The 22,620-nt window shown below is 41.0% G+C and overlaps 1 protein-coding gene across 3 annotated transcripts in view; it reads right to left on the reverse strand.

The window, feature by feature from the left end:
- Window positions 1-21,986, reverse strand: part of SULF1 (sulfatase 1) — a 176,470-nt gene extending 154,484 nt beyond the window's left edge. For all 3 annotated transcript variants that reach the window (XM_082721184.1, XM_082721181.1, XM_082721179.1), the window contains exon 1: window positions 21,629-21,986. The gene's annotated coding sequence lies outside the window, so the exon portion shown is untranslated. The remainder of the gene's footprint in view (window positions 1-21,628) is intronic.
- Between the last annotated feature and the right edge of the window lie 634 nt (window positions 21,987-22,620).

The following is a 22,620-nucleotide window of genomic DNA, read 5'->3' on the forward strand; positions in this document are numbered from 1 at the left end:
CTACGATTTTTCCATTCTGCTGAAAGCTGACAGGAACTTGAGATAGTAGCTCATTGGCTGGTTTTCAAACTGGGTTCTAAGGAACCCTAGGCTCTCGAGGAAGTGTTTTAGGAATCTTTGGGGAAGAACTGGAAAGAAGGAAATGTGAGGGAGAGGCCAGGTCAATTGGGCTTGGGCTCCACTCATTGGACTCAAACAAAAAAATTCATTCCTCTCTTACAATTTTGTTTGAAATGAGGGTTTTGCCACTAAAGAAGTATATTAAAACTCTTGGCCTAGTTTGACTTCTTTATGAGAAAGTACAGAACTTGGGGGCCAGAGGGCTTAAATGCCTTGCCCAACATATTATAAACAGGCCCAGCATTAACATCAGATGCCCAGGCTCCACCTGAAACCATTGGTCTCCCCATATCCTTTATTTTTTTCACTTGTTAACTGGCAGGGAAAGGGAGAGAGAGTTTGACCTGACCGCATTTCCTGACAGAATTGTTCATGACAAATGGAAGACAGAACCCCCTTCACTTCCACGAGCTAGACCATTTTCAGCCCTTTGGCTCTAAGTCTCAAGTTAGTCAATATTCACCTTGTGACAAATCGAAATCAAGTGAGGAATTAAATATGTAATTTGTCTGGATGATTTTGAGCTCTCTTCCTCTTTTCATTCAAATCAAAGTGAGTAGCAAAGGATACTTCTGCATGAATCATCTAGCTAATTATATAGGCTTGGCATGAGAATAGTCTCGCTAGAAAGCTATTTACGTCTTCATATTTATTAATCCAGTCAGAAGCAACTCTCCTCACATGAGACACACTAAGTGTGGCAAAAATATTACTCTGAGAGGGGCCAAATATAGCCAAGGGAAAGCGAACTCCCTTCCCTCCCGAGTGGGAAAGGCTTCCCACCTGGCTAGCTTCCTTGCAGCTGGACCAGCTGCACTCCACCTGGTCTTCAGCCTAATAAGTTTCACTTCCCTGCCAGACCACACAGTCACTGAATCAAGCCAACCGTATCCCACCCTGGGAATTAAGGTACACCTCATCCTCTTGTTACTACAAAGCCCACCCCCCACAGCATTTTCTTGTTCACTCTGTTCCTCAGTGCAACCTCTGTATGGCTCTACGGGCGTGTTGTGTCTTCCTCCCCTGGGCTGTGAGTATATGAGACTAACAATCCGCTGTTGATCCCATGTGTGCAGGGTTGGATGTCCTGTGTTTGGTCATTCTAGAATCTTCAGTCAGGACTTTCCTCACCAGCAGGGTGAAGAGGAGGTGAACAAAACAATGACCAGACATGAATACTAATACTAAGTGGAATTTTCAGAGAACTGGTGCCAAACATCACTTCCTTTGGAGTGTTGCTAAGTGTCAGGCTATTTGCTAATAGGAATGAATTTTAACTGAAACGAATGTCAGCCAGAATTGACCTTTATTAATTTCAAGGCCTTAGAGCTTTCCCTTCTGCCCGTTTTAATTTTTATCCTTCTCACCTGGAGATTTTTGGGAGCAACAGCACTGTTCTCTTTCCTGAGATGACTTAAGTTGAGCCCTGCCTGAAGGCAAAAGAATAAAAAGATGACCCTTCCATTCCTGTCATTTAAATCTTCACCAACGGCATTCTTTCTGTAAAATGTAGCAGAAAGAATTTTTCTCATCTCCACGGACAAGAGATTATAATAAACAGATCTTTTTCTCCCCCCATCGGAAGCATTCCAGTATTAATATATTTCCAAATTCTGAGCCCTAGAAACAAAGCTTTAGATGTAATTTCTTTTCCTATTCATGAGATTTACAATAGGAAGGTCATGTTTGTACTAGATTTTGGTTGGAAATTAATCTTCTTTTCTCCTCAGCATTTCTATAGACTCCAGGCCCTTCATTATTTAGTCATTTCCAAATATTAAATGCTTGTCATTCTTGAACAACGATCTAATCTTCCCTTTATGGGTGGGGAGACAAAAAGTTGTGGAACTTGCAAATCATTGTCAGGGCACAGATCACTCTAAAGGTTACGGCTGCCCATTGAATTTCCTTCCTCCACACATTCTGAGACGACAAAGTAAAACTGTAAATTGTTTCGTAAGCAGAGCTTGTATGGCATCCTCTGACTATTAGAAACTATTCACTAAAAGCTCATTTGCATTCGGCTTTACAAGAGAAACTTTATGGGGCAAATAAATATATTCAAACTCCACCACCAAGCCCAAGGCCAAGGCTGTGATATAATCCCCCCACCCCCAACACCCCCTTTTCTGGCCTGTGCCTCATACAGATCAAAATATATTCTTAGTTCAGTTGAACAAGGGTTCATTTAAACCACATCTGCTGCTCATCAGACCTCTATTTTAGGAGTGGGGAATTCTTTTTTAGAGATAGATCTGTCTGGAAGGTCGATAGCAGCAAATAGTCCTCATTAAATTTCACAACATTTTACCAACGTATATACAGTACCCGCTTTTATGTGATTATAGAACCCAGGCAAAACTCTGCACCCCCACTTCAAAGGATTCCTCACTTGACTAATTCTAAAGAGTAAATTGATTTTCTCATCATTTGTTGTATTTGACAATAGAAAAGCTGACACAGCAACATGGCTAACATAACAGCTCATTTCTATTCAAGGGGAAGGAATTTGCGTTAATATTCTTAATGACCGGCATCTTTATGAGAAATGTGAAATCATTTATCCTTAGCAATAACCTGACTAGGATTAAAAAGTACTTGGTACTTAGAACGGAAGTCATCTGTCAGGAAAAATTATTTAGACTGATGCAAATTAACTGAATAAATTGGCTTCCTAATTATGGTGTATATATTCAAGTTTGTTAAAATTGGTTTAAACTAAAGCATTTGGAAAGGATCTTTCAAGAAGTGATCTGACATTCCGTTGGAGGAAAAGATAACACATTTATTTCACATTTCCTAAGGATTTCTGGAAATGATTTAAGAAGCAAGGGCATGTAAATCAAAGGAAAACACATTAAGTAAGTATGTATATGTCTTGCTTATTTGGAACAGCGTTAATGCCTTACAGAAAACATGGAGCTGCACGGGCATTGCGACGTCCTAGATTCGAAATCACCAGTAGTATTTTTTGGGGGGGGGGTGCGCGGGGGGAGGTAGGGGTTGTTTCCTGACCTCTCCAGGCTGGCTCACCAGACAGGTCTGAGAGATGAGCACTCAGGCCGGCCCTTAACTAACAATGTACAGACCAGTCTGTATTCTTTAAGAAGTTTCCGCCCTTAATGGGTACAGTGTTGCACACCAGTTAACAAGTTTTTATTGGAAGCTCAGTCTTCTCTTCCTCACCAGCTTCACAGCCAAACTTCATTTAGCTTTTTACCAAAAAACCTAGTAAATTGTGGGAAGAAGCACTTTACCAGTGTTGGAGATTTAATTCGTCTGGGAAAAAAAAAAAGGTATAAATTGCAGGAAAATGTAAACTGCTTTCACATAATTAGTGATGGGGTTTTACTGTTTAGCATTTATATAGAACTTTCTTTGGGAGAGACAGCATTGATCTGGGGAGACAAACTGACTTGGGTCCAATTCCTAGCTCTACAGGTGTGTAGTGTTTTCATCTAGTTTCTTTACTTATAACTAGAATGACTAATAAAGCTTTAATGTGAACAGCAGGAGCTAAGTACTCAGTATCCCTCGGTTTCTCCTCCCTTTTCTGAGAGTCTTTTAGGGAGTTCATGTCCTAAGCATGAGTTTGGTATTATTTGCGCTAGCTAAGTAAAAAATACATTCCTTTTTCAGTAAGCATTAGCCAAGGGGTGATCCTATCAACAGCTGCCCAGGTTTTTGTGTTTATTTTTTAAAATTTTTTATTTTTTATTAATATATAATGTATTATTAGCCCCAGGGTACAGGTCTGTGAATCTCCAGTTTCTGTGTTTAAATATGAATATTTAATTATATAAAGGAAGGCAATAGGGATCTCTTTAAAAAGGCAGTAATTGATAATCACTAGCAGTAACATGAGTGCTACTATTGTGACTTCAGCCTGGGGCACAGCTTTTCAGGGGATCAGGTAAACTCAGGGTGTTGGGGTTTGTGTTAAAAAAAAAAACCCAACAAAGCTTTTGCTAGAAAACAATGGGTTAAAGAGACGTAGGAAACATGAACATCCAGGGAATTCAGTATGTGCCAAATTCAGATTGTCCCCTCCAGTGTTTTTGTGGTCAGGGGAGGAATAAACTGCACATACAAAGACATATATGCCACAGAGAGAGTAGCTGGGGCAAAGCACAGGAGAGCAGATTGGGCTGAGAGGGTGAAGAGAAAGCAGGAGCTATGTGGGACACAGACCTGGACACAGCCAACAGCAGGACATGCCCTCTGGAAGGGATGGTGGGGGATATGAGGAGACCAAGAATGGAAAAAGCCTCCTTCTGCAGAATCTGCAAGTACCTGGGGCTGGCAGGTGCATTAGTAAGAAGAATGAGAGGCTAAGAGCCAGAGCCTGAGGCAAGGATGATGGACAGCAAAGGGAGTGATAATGGGCCTTTTCTAAAAGGAACTGCTTTATGCTTTAAACCAGTGCCAAGCTGAGTAACCTGAGACCTGATATGTGACTGACTTCTATGAATGCAGTTTTTAGCCTGAAATTTCCTTACATTGCAGAAAGGTTAAGTTGTGCACTTAAAGTTGTGTGCTGTGCCCGTATGAAGGGGCCAGGATGGGGGTCATATTACTAATGGAGGAAGGAAGAAAGTGAATGTGGTCTCACTTCTCAGCTCACCTAACCATTCTTATTTGAGGAAAAATGTATACAGATGAGTATTATTAAAGCTTTGGAGTGGGAAGAAACCACAAAAAGGAGGGCTGAAACTGTGGTTTGGAAGAAGAGAGGGAAAAATGTATATATTGTATATCCTACCACTTATCCTGACCTCACCTCTTTCCTGACTGGTCTCTTCCTACATCATTGCTCAGTGTGCCAGTGAGGGCACCTGATTTATTTTATTTTTATTTATTTATATGAGAGAGAGAGAGAGAAAGAAAGAGAGAGAGAGAGAACACAAGCAAGGGGAGCATCAGGAGGAGAGGGGGAAGCAGACCCCTGCTGAGCTGGGAACCAATGCGGGGCTCTGCCACAGGACCCTGGGATCATGACCTGAGCCGAAGGCAGACGCTTAACTTACTGAGCCACACTGCAGCCCCATGTGAGGGTACCTTGGAATGTCAGCTGTGTTCACTTTTTATCCCAATTATTCAGAGCAAAGAGAAAAATCACAAAGTCCAATTAGCAGTAAGACTGAGCATCTCTTTTTGTCATATAGACAAGATGGGATCATTTAAGAGGCTATCCAGACCAGGCTAAAGCCATATCTGTTCAATTAATTACAGAGCAGTTCAGCCTTCCAAGGAAAAGTTTTTTTTTAAAAAAAATGTGAAAATATTTTAAAATTATTTCTTCATTCTGGCTTTGAAAATATGTGTTTTGCTATAGACCTGAGGTTTGGTGACTTGAACCTATTTAATTTTTATGTTTTGTGTTTAAGTATTTAGATCATGATATCTTAAAAGCTTTTTAGAGAACTCTGAACATCATTAGTTCACCTAGCAAACATTTATTGAATGCTACAAGTGTGAGGGGCCACTGTTGATGTAAAATGTGGTCCTGCTTTTTCATCCATATGCTTTTCCATACAAATTGTGTTCTTGGAAAAAATGCTATCACTCACAGAATTTAAAAATTACTGGACATATGATACAGGAATTGGTTAAACTATCAACCAAGCTTAAAGAAAAAAATAGAAATGTGGAATAAGGATGATTTGATGAATGATAAGGTGTGTGGAAATGTCCAGGTGCTGAGTTGGTCCCTGTAGGTCAACCACATCCGTCACATGAGTCAAGCTCTCAGATCCTGTTTCCTTATTTGCATGATGGGGACTCCAGTTCATAGAACTGTTGAAAAAATTTAAATTAGATGATGTATATAAAGCACTTACTTGTACATGGCAGGTAGGTACTTAATAAATCTGAACTGTCATTAAATGTAATATCAGTAAATAAAGCATAGGCATCTTTCTCAGTCATTTTGTTCTTTACAAGAATGTTCTTTTTTTCTATTGCTAAATACAACATGAGCTCAAGAAGATTTAGATATAACTATTCAGTGTATAAAAAGGCATTGGAACATCAGGAGGAGGTATTGGAAAGAGTACTGGTTCTGGAATTTTAGGACTTGATTATCTATGTATAGAATATGACTGCCACTTAGTGGCTATGAATAATAATGATACACCCCCTTCGTAACCTGTTTCTTAATCTGTAAAATGGGTCCCATTCTGCCTGTGTTACCTACCTCGTTCAAGGAGTCATGAGGATCAGATAAAGTAGGATTGTAAAAGTGATTTGCGGTGGGTGATTTAATAAATAATTTTCAGTTAAATACTGAGTTTTCCTGGGTGAGGGTACTGATTATTGGTGACTGATTGGAGAAAGATATGATTGTGGTTTATAAGTACTTGAGGTGTGAATTGCTTTTCAGTGTATACAGAAATAAATGTTAAGTTTGGAGGAAGTGTGGAAAAGCAGAGGACCTGGATTGTAGTTCTTCATGGCACCTCTGATCAGCTCAACTTGTGTATGTGAATTATTTCACCCCCCTGTGTCTCCCTAAAAAAGATTGTACTTGAGAATAACTACCAAAAAACCCCACTGGGGTTTGGGGAGTTGAGCTTACTCATAGAAAAGTTACAAGAATAATTTACTCAGGTTCCTCTGTCGTTAATAATTTGCCTCAATTTCTTTCTCAGTTGCTCACTTGCTCTCTCTTCCCCCGCTCACTGAAATATATATGTATTTACATATATATGTATTTTTTCCCTTGAACTTGAAAGTAAGTTACATACATGATGGTCTTATACCACAGTATGTTTCTCAGTGTATATTGCCTAAGCACGTTGCTCTGTTTCTAATTCTTTAAAAGGAGCACCCATGCTTAGTCATGTGATGTGCTCCACCTGGTTGTCAAGATCAGCTCAGGGTTGGACAACACTGTGGAAAGCATAAATTGCTATATAAAACCAAAGGATGTGTATCTCCTAAACTGGGAAAAATCCAGTGACATAGAACTTCAGAGGACTTACAAGTTGTGGTGGAGGACAGACTGAGAAAGTGCATTGCATATGTCTGCAACTAGCTGGAGGTGAGAGTGAACTTTTGAGTCTCTGTGGTGAGTTAGAGAAGCATCAAAGATGCTCTCACACTCGGTGACAGATCTATTGAGTTATATTTGTCCTGCAGGGACTTGAATCTTTATGCCCCCCGGCCTTTTTTTTTTTTACTTTAACCATTTGCCATTCTGGGTTGGTGTTTCTTGGTGGAGATTATGAGAGCATGTTGGAGAAGGCAGAACTAGAGCGCTGTAAGGAGTTTAGTTAGAGCTCAGCTTTACTTTTTCAGGTCCTCCCTTTAAGTAGTGAATGTGACCTGCTTTATGTTCATCAGAGACAACAGCTTGAAATACAAATAGGAAAAAGGAAAGCGTTGTGTTACAGAAGTGTTCAACGAGCAGGCCTAATCGAAGATAGTATAACTAAGTATTCTCATGAACCAAAGAAACCATTTTCACAGAAACCCTTTTCGACGTTCGCTGTCATAAGGTTTAGCTCTGAGACAAACAGGTAATTATTCTGCCACATTATCTTTACAGTCTCAGCAGAATTCTCCCTTTCATCAGAAGTTGTAATACTGGTAAGTTTGATTTCTTTATAATTCCAACCAGATTTGAGATCACATTCTCCAGTGGAGTGAAATATGACCAATAACTTAAAAATATTTGTGAAAATACTGCTTTTCCATACACATATTTCTTTCACTGACCTAAAAATCATAATGGTTCCTTTAGATACTTACAACAACAACAAAAAAAGGAAATCTAAAGCACGTTTCAGAAACAAAACTGTTTTTCAAAAAGTCAAAACCACACTTAAGTATTCTAAATTAATCTTTTATTTTGAATTATTAAATTGTTATTCTTTATAATACAACAAGAAAAAATTTTAAATTAATGACTAAGAAGTACATTTATAATCCAATAATGATTGATTTTACTTCCCTTGTAAATAAATCAGTTTTAAACATAAATTATACAGATACATAACAGTATATACACTCATGTAATTTATTAAGCTATGAAGAATATTGCTCTTAAACTTCTCTTGGGAAAATTCCAGTACCTGAGTAAGAATTTCAAATATTTATTTCTCAATGAGGTGATGTTTCTTTTTTTTTTTTTTTTAAAGATTTTATTTATTTATTTGTCAGAGAGAGAGAGAGAGAGAGAAAGCGAGCACAGGCAGACAGAGTGGAAGGCAGAGTCAGAGGGAGAAGCAGGCTCCCTGCGGAGCAAGGAGCCCGATGTGGGACTCGATCCCAGGACGCTGGGATCATGACCTGAGCCGAAGGCAGCTGCTTAACCAACTGAGCCACCCAGGCGTCCCTGAGGTGATGTTTCTGAGGAACAGCTCAATGGTTCTAATGCAACAAGTTTTCCCTAATATTGAGAAAATTTTGAATCTCTTGAATCACACAGAGCAATGAAATAGGAGTTAGAAGACATGAATTCTGATGCTGATTATTACACACTCTACCTCTTTGGAGTCGGGCTTGTCCTCTCTCAGATTCAGTTTTCTGTGGTGCTTACCCAAATATTGCAAATTCCAATGTTTTAGTTCAAGTAACCTTTTCCTCCAATGTTTTGAAGGAATAATGAATACTATTGTCATCATCATCTCGATAGGATCCTTTCCACTTAGGTTAGAACATGCCTCCACAAAGAAGGTTCTCTATATTAAGCTACATAACTTTCATCTGTAGCAACAGTGCCTGGGTATTTATGTGAGAATGGATTTTCTGCAAGCAGTATACCTGAACAATAAATGCCTTTTCCAGTATTTGTTCCTGTCTCAAGGATTCTCTATAGTACCTGATTATTCATCCTGGCACACAGCTAGACGGTCCATGGTCACAAACAGAGCTGGACTCCTACCTTCACATTCTGTTAGGTCTTAATGTACAATGGACACATGAACTCCCTTTGGTCCTGGTAGAATTTCACTGACTTGCATTTCTTGGTGAAGCCTAGCCTGTAGAAGTTTCTCTGGTAAGAATGAGTTTTGTGATGTTAGGTGGGTCTCTGAATAGTCTCTAGGTCTCAGTTTCTCAGACTTTACTTCAATGATCTCTAAGGTATACCTCTCCCATTCCATGTTTCTATAGTAATTTATATATCCTTCCTGGAAAATCTATCCCTATTCTAAAGTATTTTTAACAGCTACAAGAAAAAATATCCAGGAATGCCTGGGTGGCTCAGTGGGTTAAGCCTCTGCCTTCGGTTCAGGTCATGATTTCAGGGTCCTGGGATCGAGACCCTGCATCAGGCTCTCTGCTTGGCAGGGAGCCTGCTCCCTCCTCCCCCTCTGCCTGCCTCTCTGCCTACTTGTGATCAATATCTCTCTGTCAAAATAAAATAAAACAAAACCCTTAAAAAAATATCCAGTAGCTTTGACAGAATGTATGTTAACTTCCTTTTTCTTTTGAGTAATTTAAAGCCCGTCATCTGACTGGCTTATTGTCCTACAACTGAGAATTCAAGTCCTAGCCAAAAAATTTTTAGTTAAATCCTACTACAAAATAAAAAGGCGGGGGAGGATGATTCACTATGGAGTTTACAGGGCATTTTATTTTATGTCATGCAGCGGGTAGTGCATACATTCTTTCAGATGGCACAAGTCTATATATCTGTCACTGTCTCTGGAATTCTTGTCTAGCCATAATTTTACAGGTCCTTGGAAACACAATTGTCACAAACTTTTCGGTTCAGCTCTTGATAGAAATTAATTGATAACATAGAATTCTGAGTGGCCGGCATGTGAATGACACCCAGCTTGTATATTTCACATCTAATCAGGGAAGATGGGAATTCTAGTTGGCCTATTGTCTATTTGAATCTGTTTCTGGATGGAATCCAGCTGGCTCAAAATGCAGCCCTGGAAAGTGATGTGGACAGAAGATGGAAAAGAAAAAATTAAACCAGAGAACCAGCACATAAGGTAGTGCCTTCCACATTATCCAGAGAATTGCCTGGTATAGCTGTGGGTTTGTAGCTGATTAGTTTGCTAAAATTTCTCAATAATCAAAATGCTATTTTCTACCCCAATTGTCCTTAAAAATAAATGAAGAATAATAATTAATGCAAAATCGTACCTAATTAAGAGCAACAATTATATGACAAGATTTTAATGGTGAGCCCTTATGAGAAGGAATAGTTCTATTACTGGAATAGTTCAGAAAAGAAAGTTCCATGGAGGGAATGGAGTGAAATTTGGACACTCAGAAGCATGTTGGGAGGATGGCCCCCACCCAGAAAACAGTATGAGCAAATGCTTAGTAGTAGAAATACGTGGGGGTGGATTCTAGGGCTGCTGCACCAGGTTTAGTGAAGAGCAGAAAGCGTAGACATAAAGTGGGGTGGTTCATAGTGGAGAAGATTATGCAGGTCCCTTAATGCTGAAGTTTTTTTAGACTGGATGCTGGAGAAAATGGAGAGATGACTGTTTTAGGGTAATAGCAGGACAATGGGGAAAGAGAGCTAAAGGAAGGTCAGCTTAACAGTGGTAAGGTGAGTGGGAATAGGAAAAAGATTTAAAGAACAGAGTTCAATTTAGTATGAGGTGATTCAAGTCCTTCCTCTTTCCCCCACCACCGTGCCTTTTAGTTTCAAGGAGAAAGTTTTCTTTATTCAGTCTTGTCTTAAGGGAAGGGCAGAATTTGCCAGTAAAGACTAATGTAATCCAGTTGCGGGGGGAGTAGGGGATTGTGAGGTGGGGTGTGGGAGCAAAATGAAGGCAAAGGGGTGGTGGGTGGCGCACTGTACCCCCACTAACTGTGATACTACTGCATCATTTGGCGAATTTTATTTTATTGCTAGTAACATTTAAACTTATTACTTGCCCACCATGAAATATGATTTGCCTGAAGCCAGTGAGGCAGTCCATGGGATATTCTAAGCTCCCATAGAGCATATGACAGTGGCAGAAGCGACTGTAGGAACACTTCCAATTCCACTTCTGAGACTACTATAATGGTTGATCAGAGGGGTAGATCAACAATGGATAATTATTTTTGGAGCAAAATGGCTAATGAACATAACAATCGCTAAATATCAAATGATAGCGTATTTTCTTTCTGGGTTTTTTGTTGTTTTTGTTTTTGTTTTTTTGTCTTTATCTTGGTGTCAAAAAAGACTCTAACAGAACACATTTTGACTACATTAATATTCTTTCATCTTCCTCACCTCTTAATCTTTGTTTTTGTTTTGTTTCTTTTTCCCTAATGACCACACTTCTACTCAAGACATCTTTGTCCCACTGAGGCAGGTCCAGAAGTTGAACATGGAGGAGTAGAATCCTGAATTAATCAGAATTTAGGTGGTCTGAAATTAAGAAATTTAAGAATATCAGCTCATGTTCCATACCCCAATCTCCATGCAAAGCACGTTAGCCCCTTGATCTAAGGGGGGTGCGAGGTGAAGAGATCTGACCTGGTCTTAAGCTTGGAAGCAAAGCCCAACTTTTGTGTTTGCTGCTGACGATGTTTATTGATCTTACTGCGGCACTTGTGTATTACATCTTTTCCCCTTGGTTCATTAAACTGGATGTCTCATGGAGTACCAATTAAGCCATTAGCTATTAATAGCTTTCAAATATAAACCTGTTCATGCCAATTAGACCATCATGCATGGCAGCCCTGAACGAGAAATAGATCACAGGTGCTGTTCCTTTGGCTGGCATCTCTCCCATAGGAACCAGGGAACATGGTTCAGAAAACTCAGTTGAGTAAAATGAAACAGGCCAAAGTCTTCATTAAAAACTTGAATAGCACCCAAGTCTCTTTTGAGGAATCAGAATGCTGTCAGGTCTCCACAGGTCAATGCTATTCCCAACCATTTCTAGTAATAAGACTACATTTTAATTCCAAATCTTGCTGACTCAAGTAGTGCATCCTTTCAGTCGTGCTGCCCCTAACATCGAGGGCCAGGTTTTGAAATGGCAAATACAATCTGCTTGTAATAAAATTATACCTAATCCTGAAAACTATTCATTGATACCATATAAGGAAGTGACTAAAGCATGACTCTCCTATTTTGAAGAGGATTTTAACATGAAATGTGGCTGAAACAAAGAAAATAAAAGGGCAAAGTGAGAGAGGATAGAAAGAAAAGTGGGGGTGTGTGTGGGGAAACCTTTCCCAAACCTTAAAATTAAGAATGGTTTCTCTTTAGAGTGAATACAGAAGGGAGTGTCTATATCATTTGTAAAACAAATCATTCATACATTCTGCAAAAACGATGTCCAACTCAACCCTTCTAAGGTAGGATCTGAAGTTTTATGAACAGAAGCAACTTAAATATTTCATTTTGTTTTGCTGTGAGACTCTTTAAATGATAGGTCCCTCTCTACCAGCATTTTCTTGGTGAAAAGAAGAGAACTATAGGTATTCTGCAGAGGTAATTTATTATGCTCAGTTGGAAATTCATTATTTCCCCCAGAGTTTAAAAACACTAGCATAGTTATTCAGCCAGCCATTTTCTTAATCTGAGAGATCTTTTTTATCTAGGGAAAATGTCATGAAACAAGAAAACAGTTAAGGGGATCCTGGGTGGTTCATTCAGTTAAGTGTCTGAGTTCAGCTCAGGTCAGAATCTCAGGGTCCTGGAGAGTAAGTCCCGAATCGGGATCCCTACTCAGTGGGGAGCCTGCTCCTCCCTCTGCTGCTCCCCCTTCTCATGCTCAGAGTCTCTCTCCCTCTTACATAAATAAGTAATTTAAATATTGATAATTATGCATTCTATCTTATGTATCATCGATGATCAGAAAATTCGATTTCATGTTTATATTATTGAGGATTTCGATACACACATATATTTGCCATATTTGTATTATAAAGTTATCCCAGGCATACTTATTAATTTACAGATACCAGATAAACATTTGTCCATAATGACCATTTTCACGTTGGAAATTTTTGATGCTACAAAATGAAATGCTACTTCCAGCACCCCATTTTCCTTAGGCGGTGTCACCATCCCTGTTCACTGGGTCTGATACATCAGTGTCATTTTTGTCACTTGTCTTTCTTTTGTCCTCTATTTGATCAATGATCAAGTTGTTGATACTGTTATTTATTTCTTTATAACACTTCTTACACTTATCCTTTTCTCATTCTCAACATTGTCCTTGGGACTGGGCAATCTTACTTTTTTTGAACTTTTGGTACCATTCCAATTGTCTTGTTCTCTCCTCTCTCTCTCTCTCTCAATCTCCTTCCATTTTTGAAAAACCTACTGCTTAAACTGCTTAAAGCATCTGTTTAACTCTAAAGTGTAACCTGTCTACTTGTTGTGTCAGAACACTATAGAATCTAGCCTAATGTAGCTCTCACATGACATGCTTAAGACAGAAAAGGGTGCAGAGTAGAGGCATCAACGGACCCCACTCATTCTCCTCCTTCCTAGCTCTGCTTTTCTTCTATCACTCCTCTTTTCTCCCTTTCTCCCTTCCTTTCTTCCTTCTCGTCTTTGCCTAATGCCTGCCTTCACTGTATTTCCAAAGTGCATCTATGCAAATGTGCTGATTCAAAAGTGCTGTGTTCTAATGTGAAATTGACAAGCCTGGCTTAAGTACAAGTCCTCACTCAAGTGGAGCTTTCTGACACCTTGGAAAAAGATACAGCTGTGGGAGCGCTTACTGTGGTCTATGTCCTGTGTTAAGCACCTTACTTTTACTATGCCATTTAACCTTTATAACAACTCTTTTTGGTAACGATATCTCCATTTTATAGAGAAGGAAGCTGAGTGAAAGAGGGTAAATAAATTGTCTGCACAAAGTTTGTAAAGATGGAGATGACCAAGTCTTGGCCAGCCCAGGTTCCCGTTCTCCCAATAGGGGGCTCTGTGGATGTCCTTTATATTTATTTAGGACAAATAATTGATATTTAGCCACCACCTTCTTTGCATACTACTAAACAATTGTCTGTGTGTCTGTCTTCTCTTCGCAGCTAAGTTAGCTATTCCTTCAGGGCACGGATAGTGTCTTGTATAATTTTGTATTCCTCTCCACACTGGGATAGAAATATGCAGGAAGCTCTCAAATACATATGGAATAAATGGATTAACCAATCGATGAAGCTTTCTTAAGCTTGTTCCATTTGGCTCCAATTCTATATGGAAGGCACATAATGGCTGTTGCTTAGGGCATCAGCTCAACTGCTAAAAAGTCATTTAAACTCTTCAGTATTGAGTATATCCCCCATATCTCTTTTACTAAATATAGATATCCTATAGGAAAACGATGGTGACAACACATGTGAAGCCTCCAGGTGTCTCAAATAACAAATATTACATCACTTATGCTTTTATTCGTCGGTTACATTCAGAACAGTTTTCTTTTTCTTAGCAGCATGAAGCTCTCAAGAGGGAAAAAGAAGCACAAGCCTTGCAGGGGCCTCTTTGCCGGAATGCACTTCTTATACATGCAAGCTGAAAGTTGAAGTTTCGAGGATATCTGGATGCAATGCCAAGCACATCTGTTTACTCGAAGCTTCTATTCAGGGGAAGATTGATTATGGGCAGGTGAAGGGTAAGGGGGAGGCTTTAAACTGGCAGGAAGTCTATTCAGAGGACATGTTGTATTATAGAAAGGTGACTTGGGTGCTAAGCCATATTAGTGATACGAGTTTGAAGATAATATCCACAGGTGCACACTTCTAAATTAATTTAATAAATGCACACTCGGCATGCAGTTAATCTTTTCTCACCACGACTTACTTGGGCATTGCTAATATCTTATAAGAGTCTGACTTTAAGATTTATTTTAAATTAATATAGCAGGTGTTTCCACAACATGCCTGAGCCGTAACAACACAACACGAAATTGGACAACAAGACAAAGCTCTCCGCAACTCAGATTTCTATTTGGTTCATTAGGAGCGTTCTATTATTGCTCAGAAAAGTGGGAGAACTCTTAGGCTGGTATGTTTTGGGCTTCTTTCGTCAAGTGAATGGATTCCACAGGATTCTCCTCAGTTCTTGAGACAAACTGACTTTAGGGTTTTTATGAAGTGAAAAGGTTCATAGAGTATTAGCTCTATAGGCAGATGGGAAAACTAATGCAAAGTCATACTAGTGCCAGGTTTCCATTAGTTGTGGCAGCAGAACTAGTATCTAGGAAGAGCAATTTGTGGCTGAACTGAAGACCTGGACAAGGCCAGCAAAACAAACAACCCCCCCCCAAACCCCAAATAAACAAATGAATAAAAACTGAGGAGAACACAACAGAAACAGAAATACGTGAAGGTAAATAAAAATCTACGTTAGAGCAAATGGCTTAAGAACAGAAAAATTCAATTATTGCAGTTTTATAACATACTGGGATGTGTGATAAAACAAGTCCCTGTCTTACTATGGCCCTCTTTTCTTACAAAAATGTCGTGGCTTGTTCCTGAGTTTACTACCCAGATGAACTTTAGAATCCTCATTTTACATCCAAGCAAGAGTGCCCTGGGCCCTTGCCAGTTCCCCAATTCTGCTCCCACCACCAGTCCTATCTCACCTTGTGTGAAAATGTCATTAGCATTACACAAAATGTGGAGATTAATTTGGGGACACTTTACCTTTTACAATGAGCTTTTTTTTTTTTTTTTTTTTTAAATCCAGAAACATGGTGTGTCTGTTCATTTATTCAGCATAGCATTTTAATATCCATCTCCCCCGCTAGGTAAATGGTAGCATGTCAGAGTCCCTTGGATTCACATTTTCAAAAAATGTAGAAGTGTCTCACAGATTTGTAGCTCTGCGGTTAAAAAGAAAATCAGAGTATAAGGAAAAGTTTTACCCTTGGAAGGTGAAGTAGAGACCCACATTTTATTTATTTATTTTTAATTAACAAGGTTTAGCAGATGATTGTGGAGTAGGACAAGAATCACATATTTTGAGGACAAAGAGAGTGCACGTTGGTGGCTGCCACTGAGGGGGGGTGAGGTACCATAACTGTTAATGAAGGTTCTCTAGACTGTGTTTGCCGGGAGAGGGAGGGATCTCCAGAAATACTGCCTTGCCCTTTATCTTAGAGGAGTTCCAGTTTTTTTCCCTCTCCCTGGCCTGGGGCAGGTGCAGACCAGATGATCAGGATTGGAAAGAATATCCTTTGATCTGTCCCAAGAGCTTGAAAACTGCAGTTGAATGACCAGCGTCCACAGACACGTTTGTGAGGCGGCCTACAGTGCTATGTGAGCTAATTTCTCAGTCAGCTGCCCTTCTGGGGCAAGGGCACAGGGAGAAGGTTCGCTGTGTGATGGTGGGTGCAGAGTTTGGGAACAGAACAGAGCTCAGGCTGATTGCTTTCAGCTTTTTCATGGAACCTGGTTTGGAGGTGAAGGACGGCAAAGGTCCAAGCCCCATGTTTTGTCTAAATGGTATCTTGCTTTACCAATTACTTCTGGAAGCTTGACCTGACTCCTACAATGTTTTGCCAAGTTATTATTTCTTTCTAAATAGTGGGCCCAAAGGAAGGAAGAGGAGCACATGACCCTTCCCTGAATTCAGCTCCCTGCTGGGGTCCGCTGCTCCGACCCTTTGTTTCCCCCCAGCGCTGCAGCCCAGTGCCTGTTCTTTATTTTCCTTTAATGCAGGACCCAGGACTCTGCTCCTCCCTGCGAAGTGTATTCAACTGTCACCATTGTCCCCCCAGATCCATTAACTCAGTGGCTCCAAACTCCTAAGGCCAAAAGCGGCCACCCTCTCCATCTCCCTCTCCCTCGGTCCTCCCTCTTCCTCCCTCTTCCTGCCCTCTGCAGCTCTCCCCACATCCACCAATCTCACTCTCTTGAGTTCCCTTCCCCTTCCCCCTGCCTTTGGTGGCAGAAAAGGAAAGACACACCATAAATACATGAAATTGATGACTTACATAACTGAGATGAACACAGTCATGCATCCTGGGTCTCTATCTGTACCTACCAACCTTCTTTCTCTCCCATTTATTGCACATGCATCAAGCTCTAGCTTTCTTTATGTGTTTTCTTCACAACGTCCTCAAGGAAGTGTCTCTGTCTCTGTCAGGGGGCTGAACGGTAAGTCACCTGTCCAAGGCCACTCAGCTACTGAGAGGTGGTCCCTGGATTAGAGCACAAGGCTGTCTAAATGCAAAGACTGTACTCTCTTGCTTCCAAAATCATGGTTGAGATTTTATACCATAAGGTGCAGCTAGTAGACTTAATTTCTGTGATAGTTACATAAAGCTGAAATAGATGGAGATCTGCCATTATAATACTCAAACTTAATTTGGGGCAGTAATTCCACATTCTGTTTAAATGGAACTTTTTCTAACCTACTGCAAAATACAACCAATCAGGTGTTATCTTTTTTTCTTTTCTCTCATGGGTGGAAATAGTTATTAGAGCTGGCAAATAACTCTAAAGTGGGGGTAACCAGAGAGAAAAGTGCCTTGCACATTTGAAAGTCCCTGTGACCTAGTCAACATACACTTATTAGTATCTCCCATGGGAAATGGAAGTGGACCAAACCAGTTCCTGTCTTAGGAGACTTCACCCTACCTGATGAGTCAGGGGATAAGATGGCAAAGTAGAAAACAAGATAAGAAGAAGGTCAATATGCTGAGTGCAACCCATGGATCACTAATGGTCAGGTTCGAGGGAAAGAAAACATTACCGTGAGATGTAGTCAGGGGAGGCTTCTTGGAGGAGATGGGACTTAAGCGTGAGAAGGATGAGTTTAGAGAGGTGATGAATGTTTCACACTCAGGATTTCAAACGTCGAACCTGAAGGAAGGATGCCCATGAGGACAGATTCTCATTTGAAGACAAACTAGAAAACTAGAGTGGTTGGGTTAAGAGAAGAGACCAGGAGGGGTTAGGAGCCCAACAGGCCACCTGGGCTACAGGGACCAGGAAACTTGGGCTGCTGCATTGACTTAGTGGAAGACATGGTCGGAAAGTTAGGACCAAATAACGGATGGCCAGCATGTCATGTGAAGTGCATTCTGTGGGTAACGGGGGCCCATGTAGTAGGACTTCTCAGCTCAGAAATGCTTTGACCGAAGCAGACTTGTAGGAAGCTCAGTCTGCAGGGATGGACACAAGAGGGAAATGGACCTGCAAGGAGGCTGTTGTAATGGCCCACGTGTGGCACGATCATTCTGGAGCGGTGGCTGCCGGCCAGATGTGAGAGATGTTCTAAAGGAAGGACTCAAAGAATCTGACGACAGATTAGTTATGGGGGTGAGGGGGATATTAGAGAGAGGAGGGGGGAAAAAAGCTAACAGGCTAATTCCCCTCCTTCTCAACATACTGAGATAGAATTGAAAATAAATAGGAAACATATTTCAGGACAAACTTTTCCCAAAAATATCTTCTTTCAAATGCCTCCCCCACTCCTGCCCAAGGACCTAACCTAAAGGAAAGGTAAATTTACCATATGGCCATAGAATTAATTTCATACATGAGCTTCTTTTCCCTCAAAGTCAATAAGGATGATAAAAATAATGATCTATTTAAAGTCAGCGCCTTAAACATTTTAATCTCCTGAAATGTACTCTACGCTCTCTACACAAAAATATTGTACAGGGGGAAAAAAGAACCAGATGTCCTGACTTGACCCATTGGTTGGCCTCATCCACAGGGCAACGATTGGCAAAAGCTCAGTACTGAATATCACAAACCTTGCTTTATGGATTTGTCAAGAGTAAACCATTTTAAATCTAAAATACAAAAGACCCCCAAACCCCAGTGTATTCCCACATGAATATACAGTCAGGAAAGGAAATGCAAAGTGTCACCCTTGACACTTGTCTCTACTATTGACTATCACAATGGAAAGGACCACAACAATCTGCCTGAAATCACATAAATTTCCTTAGAAGGAAAGAGAGAAGAGCCCTTTTAATTATTTGATGAAGATTCCCACTCATAAGCTAGCAGGAGGTCAGTGAGTATTTGAATTCCTATATTTTTGTTTTCCCCTCCGCCCTAAAAGTGGATTTTGCAACTTAACTGGATGGAGCTTTTCAGACTGTTAGCCTCTGAGCTAGCTCACTGCACGCCTAGATAGCAGGACCCATCCACAGTGCACATGGAGATCTGCGCTCCCGGTTATTTTTCCCTTCCCTGGGAGGGCCAACCTTGGTGCTCAAACACTTTTCCAGCTGTCGTGATACTGATGGGAACTTCATGTGTGTTACCAGTGCAAGTGCTGTCAGGAAGAAACCAAATGTCAAACGGAGGTATGTAGAAGTCACCATAAATATGTCTCTGAATGTTTACCATCTGGAACCGTAGATTTTGATTTTGACAAGCAACTGGGATTGCCCTGTGGGCACTGTCTTTTAAGCAGAGCCTTTTAGTTGTGCTAAGTTAACTTCACATTACTTTAGCCTGGCGGGGGGGCGGGGGGGATATAATACATCCCCCTCTGCCTTCTCAAGGTGTGAATTTATTATTTCTCAACTCTTCCTGTTTTGTCTCCATCCTGCCTGATCCTGCATGCAATGGACTTTTGCGGGGGTGGGGGGTGCGGAATGCTCCCAGATTGTCAAAGTTCTGGGCAAGGAGCCTGGTGGTCAGTCTGGAACAAGAATGACATCTGCTGTGGGGCTCCCACGGCTAAACGGAACTTGCCTTTGTTAGCTGCCCACACCACACCTCCGTCGTGCGAGGAGAAACTTTACTTTCTTAGAAAATACTTCCGTGCTAGTGAAACGTGCCGTGGGTGGTCAGCCCCATACCTGTTACCTGATGTGCTTGGAGTCCTAATCCTAAGGGCACCCGAGATATGAGATACGAGTTTGCCTTTCTGTCTTTCTGTTTTTTAAGCCCCGGTTCCATTGTAGAGCCATAATGGAATGACTGGAATTCCAGAAGACTTCAGTTTATGAACTTAGTCCTATTTCGGTTATGTAATATTGGGAATCGGATAATACTCGGTCATAATAACTGCCTGCTTATTTATGAGGAGACTTTCTCATTGAGGGCTTCAGGACCAGAACCAGAGAACACCGTGAATTGAATCACAACTGAACACCATGCTGAAATATTGTTTCAATTGTAACTTTTTAAAGACAAGATGAAAAAAATATCAACTGGCAGGATGCAAGAAAAAAAATGTATACTACAAGTGGAAACATAATTTTACAGGCATCTTTATGCCGTTGAACAGAAAAATCACAAAGCTCTAGCCATAAATCCTGTTGTTCAGCCTATTAAACAGCTCCTATTTCAGAATAGCTGCTATACAGTTTTATTCATCGAATTTCTCACCTGCAAAGGGTAAGGACAGTGTTGGGTTTCTCTACCAAATGTGAGAGTCCAGTAGGAGTAAGAAATCTTGAGCACCACGGGTATGTAAACGTGGGCGTAGGAGGGCAAGTCTGTCAGGGGGGCAAAAGAAGGGATTCATTGACTCACCTAGCTCCACCAAAATTTGGAAAAGTGAAGATTTTACTTTTTTGATCCCTGTAAAAACAAGGCATCGGTTTGGGAGGCCTTCTTCACATCACGCGTTAAATGTAGTATGTATGTCCCATTGGTACATTTCAGGTCGATTTAATTTGGGTGGGTGCTTTTAGCAGATGGGCTATCTTACCAGCTACTCACATATGTGATGAAAACTCATTTTATGTTGCTCAGGGGCCAGATGACCATTAATTTCCAATGACTAATTTATAATTAAAACCTTTTCTTTTAAATGTTTGTTTATAACCCAGCCAGAAAATCTATTTCCATTTAATTAACACTTCAGATAGCCTGTTTAAAACCCATAAACGTAGTGACTTGAACGATCCATTACAGAGATGCTACTTTAGTTTTCAATGACTTGTAAAACTTTCACAAACAGATCTGCAAATGAATTACTCCATCTGCTCCCCTGCAGCTGTAGGAGGCTAAACTCCGTTAAAGGGCATTTTCCTACTTCCTCCTTTTCTGCTTTTCCTCTAGCTCTAAGCATTTTTACTTTAAAGCCACTCTCTCAGCTGCTCAGAGGGCAGCCTCTTCTCCCCAGGAGTTTCCAACCTCCAAATTTTGCTAGAAACCCTTGAGTCCGTCATAAATCAGACACAATATACCTTTTAAAAATCGATTAAGAAAGCATCTCCGTCTCTGCCAGCAAACTCAGAAATAGACTCCCGAAAGGATCTTTACAAACGGAGCGGTAAAATGCAACAGTTTGAAAGTGCATTTTAATTTGGAAGGCTGAAATAAATGCTCTCTTGGCCGATCCGTCCTTCCCGGAACAATTTACAGCTCCTGTCTGGGGGAGGCAACGAGGCTATTCAAGCGTACAAACACCGCTCCAAAAGACATTTTCTTAGCTACACCTTCAAGAGCAAGGCAGGAGTAGTGTTAGTTCTATAAAGACAGCCAAGCACCAAGCTATGCTCACTGTTATCTGTCCGCCGTACAATAGCAGCATTGATAGGGTAGCCACAACGGGCTTTGACAAGTGTGCTGTGCTAGCATTCCATTCAAAACTATGTTAAGAGAGAGAGAGAGAGAAAGGGAGAGAGAGAGAGAAGCATTCAATCAATGTCTTTTACTTTACCTGAAAAAACTGCCTTTCTTGTGGCTGCAGAAAATGAATTCCTCCTCTTCTCCCAAAAGCAAAGTAGTTTCCTTGCCCGCAACTCTCCCTTGGAGAAGACCACACAGCTCCAGCAAGGCAGCCTTCCTGCTCCTAATCCCCACTCGAATGTGATGACACACACTAACCCCAACCATCTGGTGCAACACGTCCTCAAGCACTCAGCACAGTGGTGTGTCAAGACCGGCTGCCCAATCCAATTGCTGGGGCTGGGTGTCTCTCACCGACCGGAGGCTGAGGGCAGGACTGAAACTGGAGGTCTGAGAACTCCCAGTTAAGTAACCTGAGATTTCAGAGAGAAAGGACGGCTCCAAAGAGAGGAGGAGTGGGAGGTGCTAAACAGAAGGTGGAGGGAATGAATTATTCTGGTGGCCAGTTGTGCGTTACTTTTCACAACTCCTTGTGCTCCCCGGGGACCACTGGGACCCTCTGAGGGATGCACGGAAACACCAAAAATCTTTCCCTGCCAACCTGGTGAGGGCAATCTTCCCAGCGAGGCACCTCCGCTCCCCCCACACCGACATACACATACACCACCACCACCCCCACGAGATAAAAGATTCATCCTGACATACTGATAACGTGTTAATGTAGGAGTAGTTTGCACTGAAATGTGACATCTACAGTTTGAGATCTAAACTCCTACCTTCCTTTGATTAGATCATGGCTGCTTCCAACATTCCAGGGACGGGGGGGGGGGGGCAGGAGGGGGGCACCGCTAAGAGCAGAAACTTGTCTATTCCCACATACAGCTTTTCGCTCTTGGCCACAGGCTGAACTTCAGAAATGGTCAATGAAAATCAGTTTAGTTTCTACTCATGTAAAATAGCACACACTCCCATAGATAAAGGTGGCTTTTTTAATCACTTGCTGCTTTCACAGACATCTCTTTGTAAAAGCCCTGGGTACCAGAGGGCTGCACTCTGTCATTGATTATTTTTATTGGCTTCTAG

This window comes from Mustela nivalis, assembly GCF_964662115.1.
Source record: "Mustela nivalis genome assembly, chromosome: 2".
NCBI lineage: Eukaryota > Metazoa > Chordata > Mammalia > Carnivora > Mustelidae > Mustela > Mustela nivalis.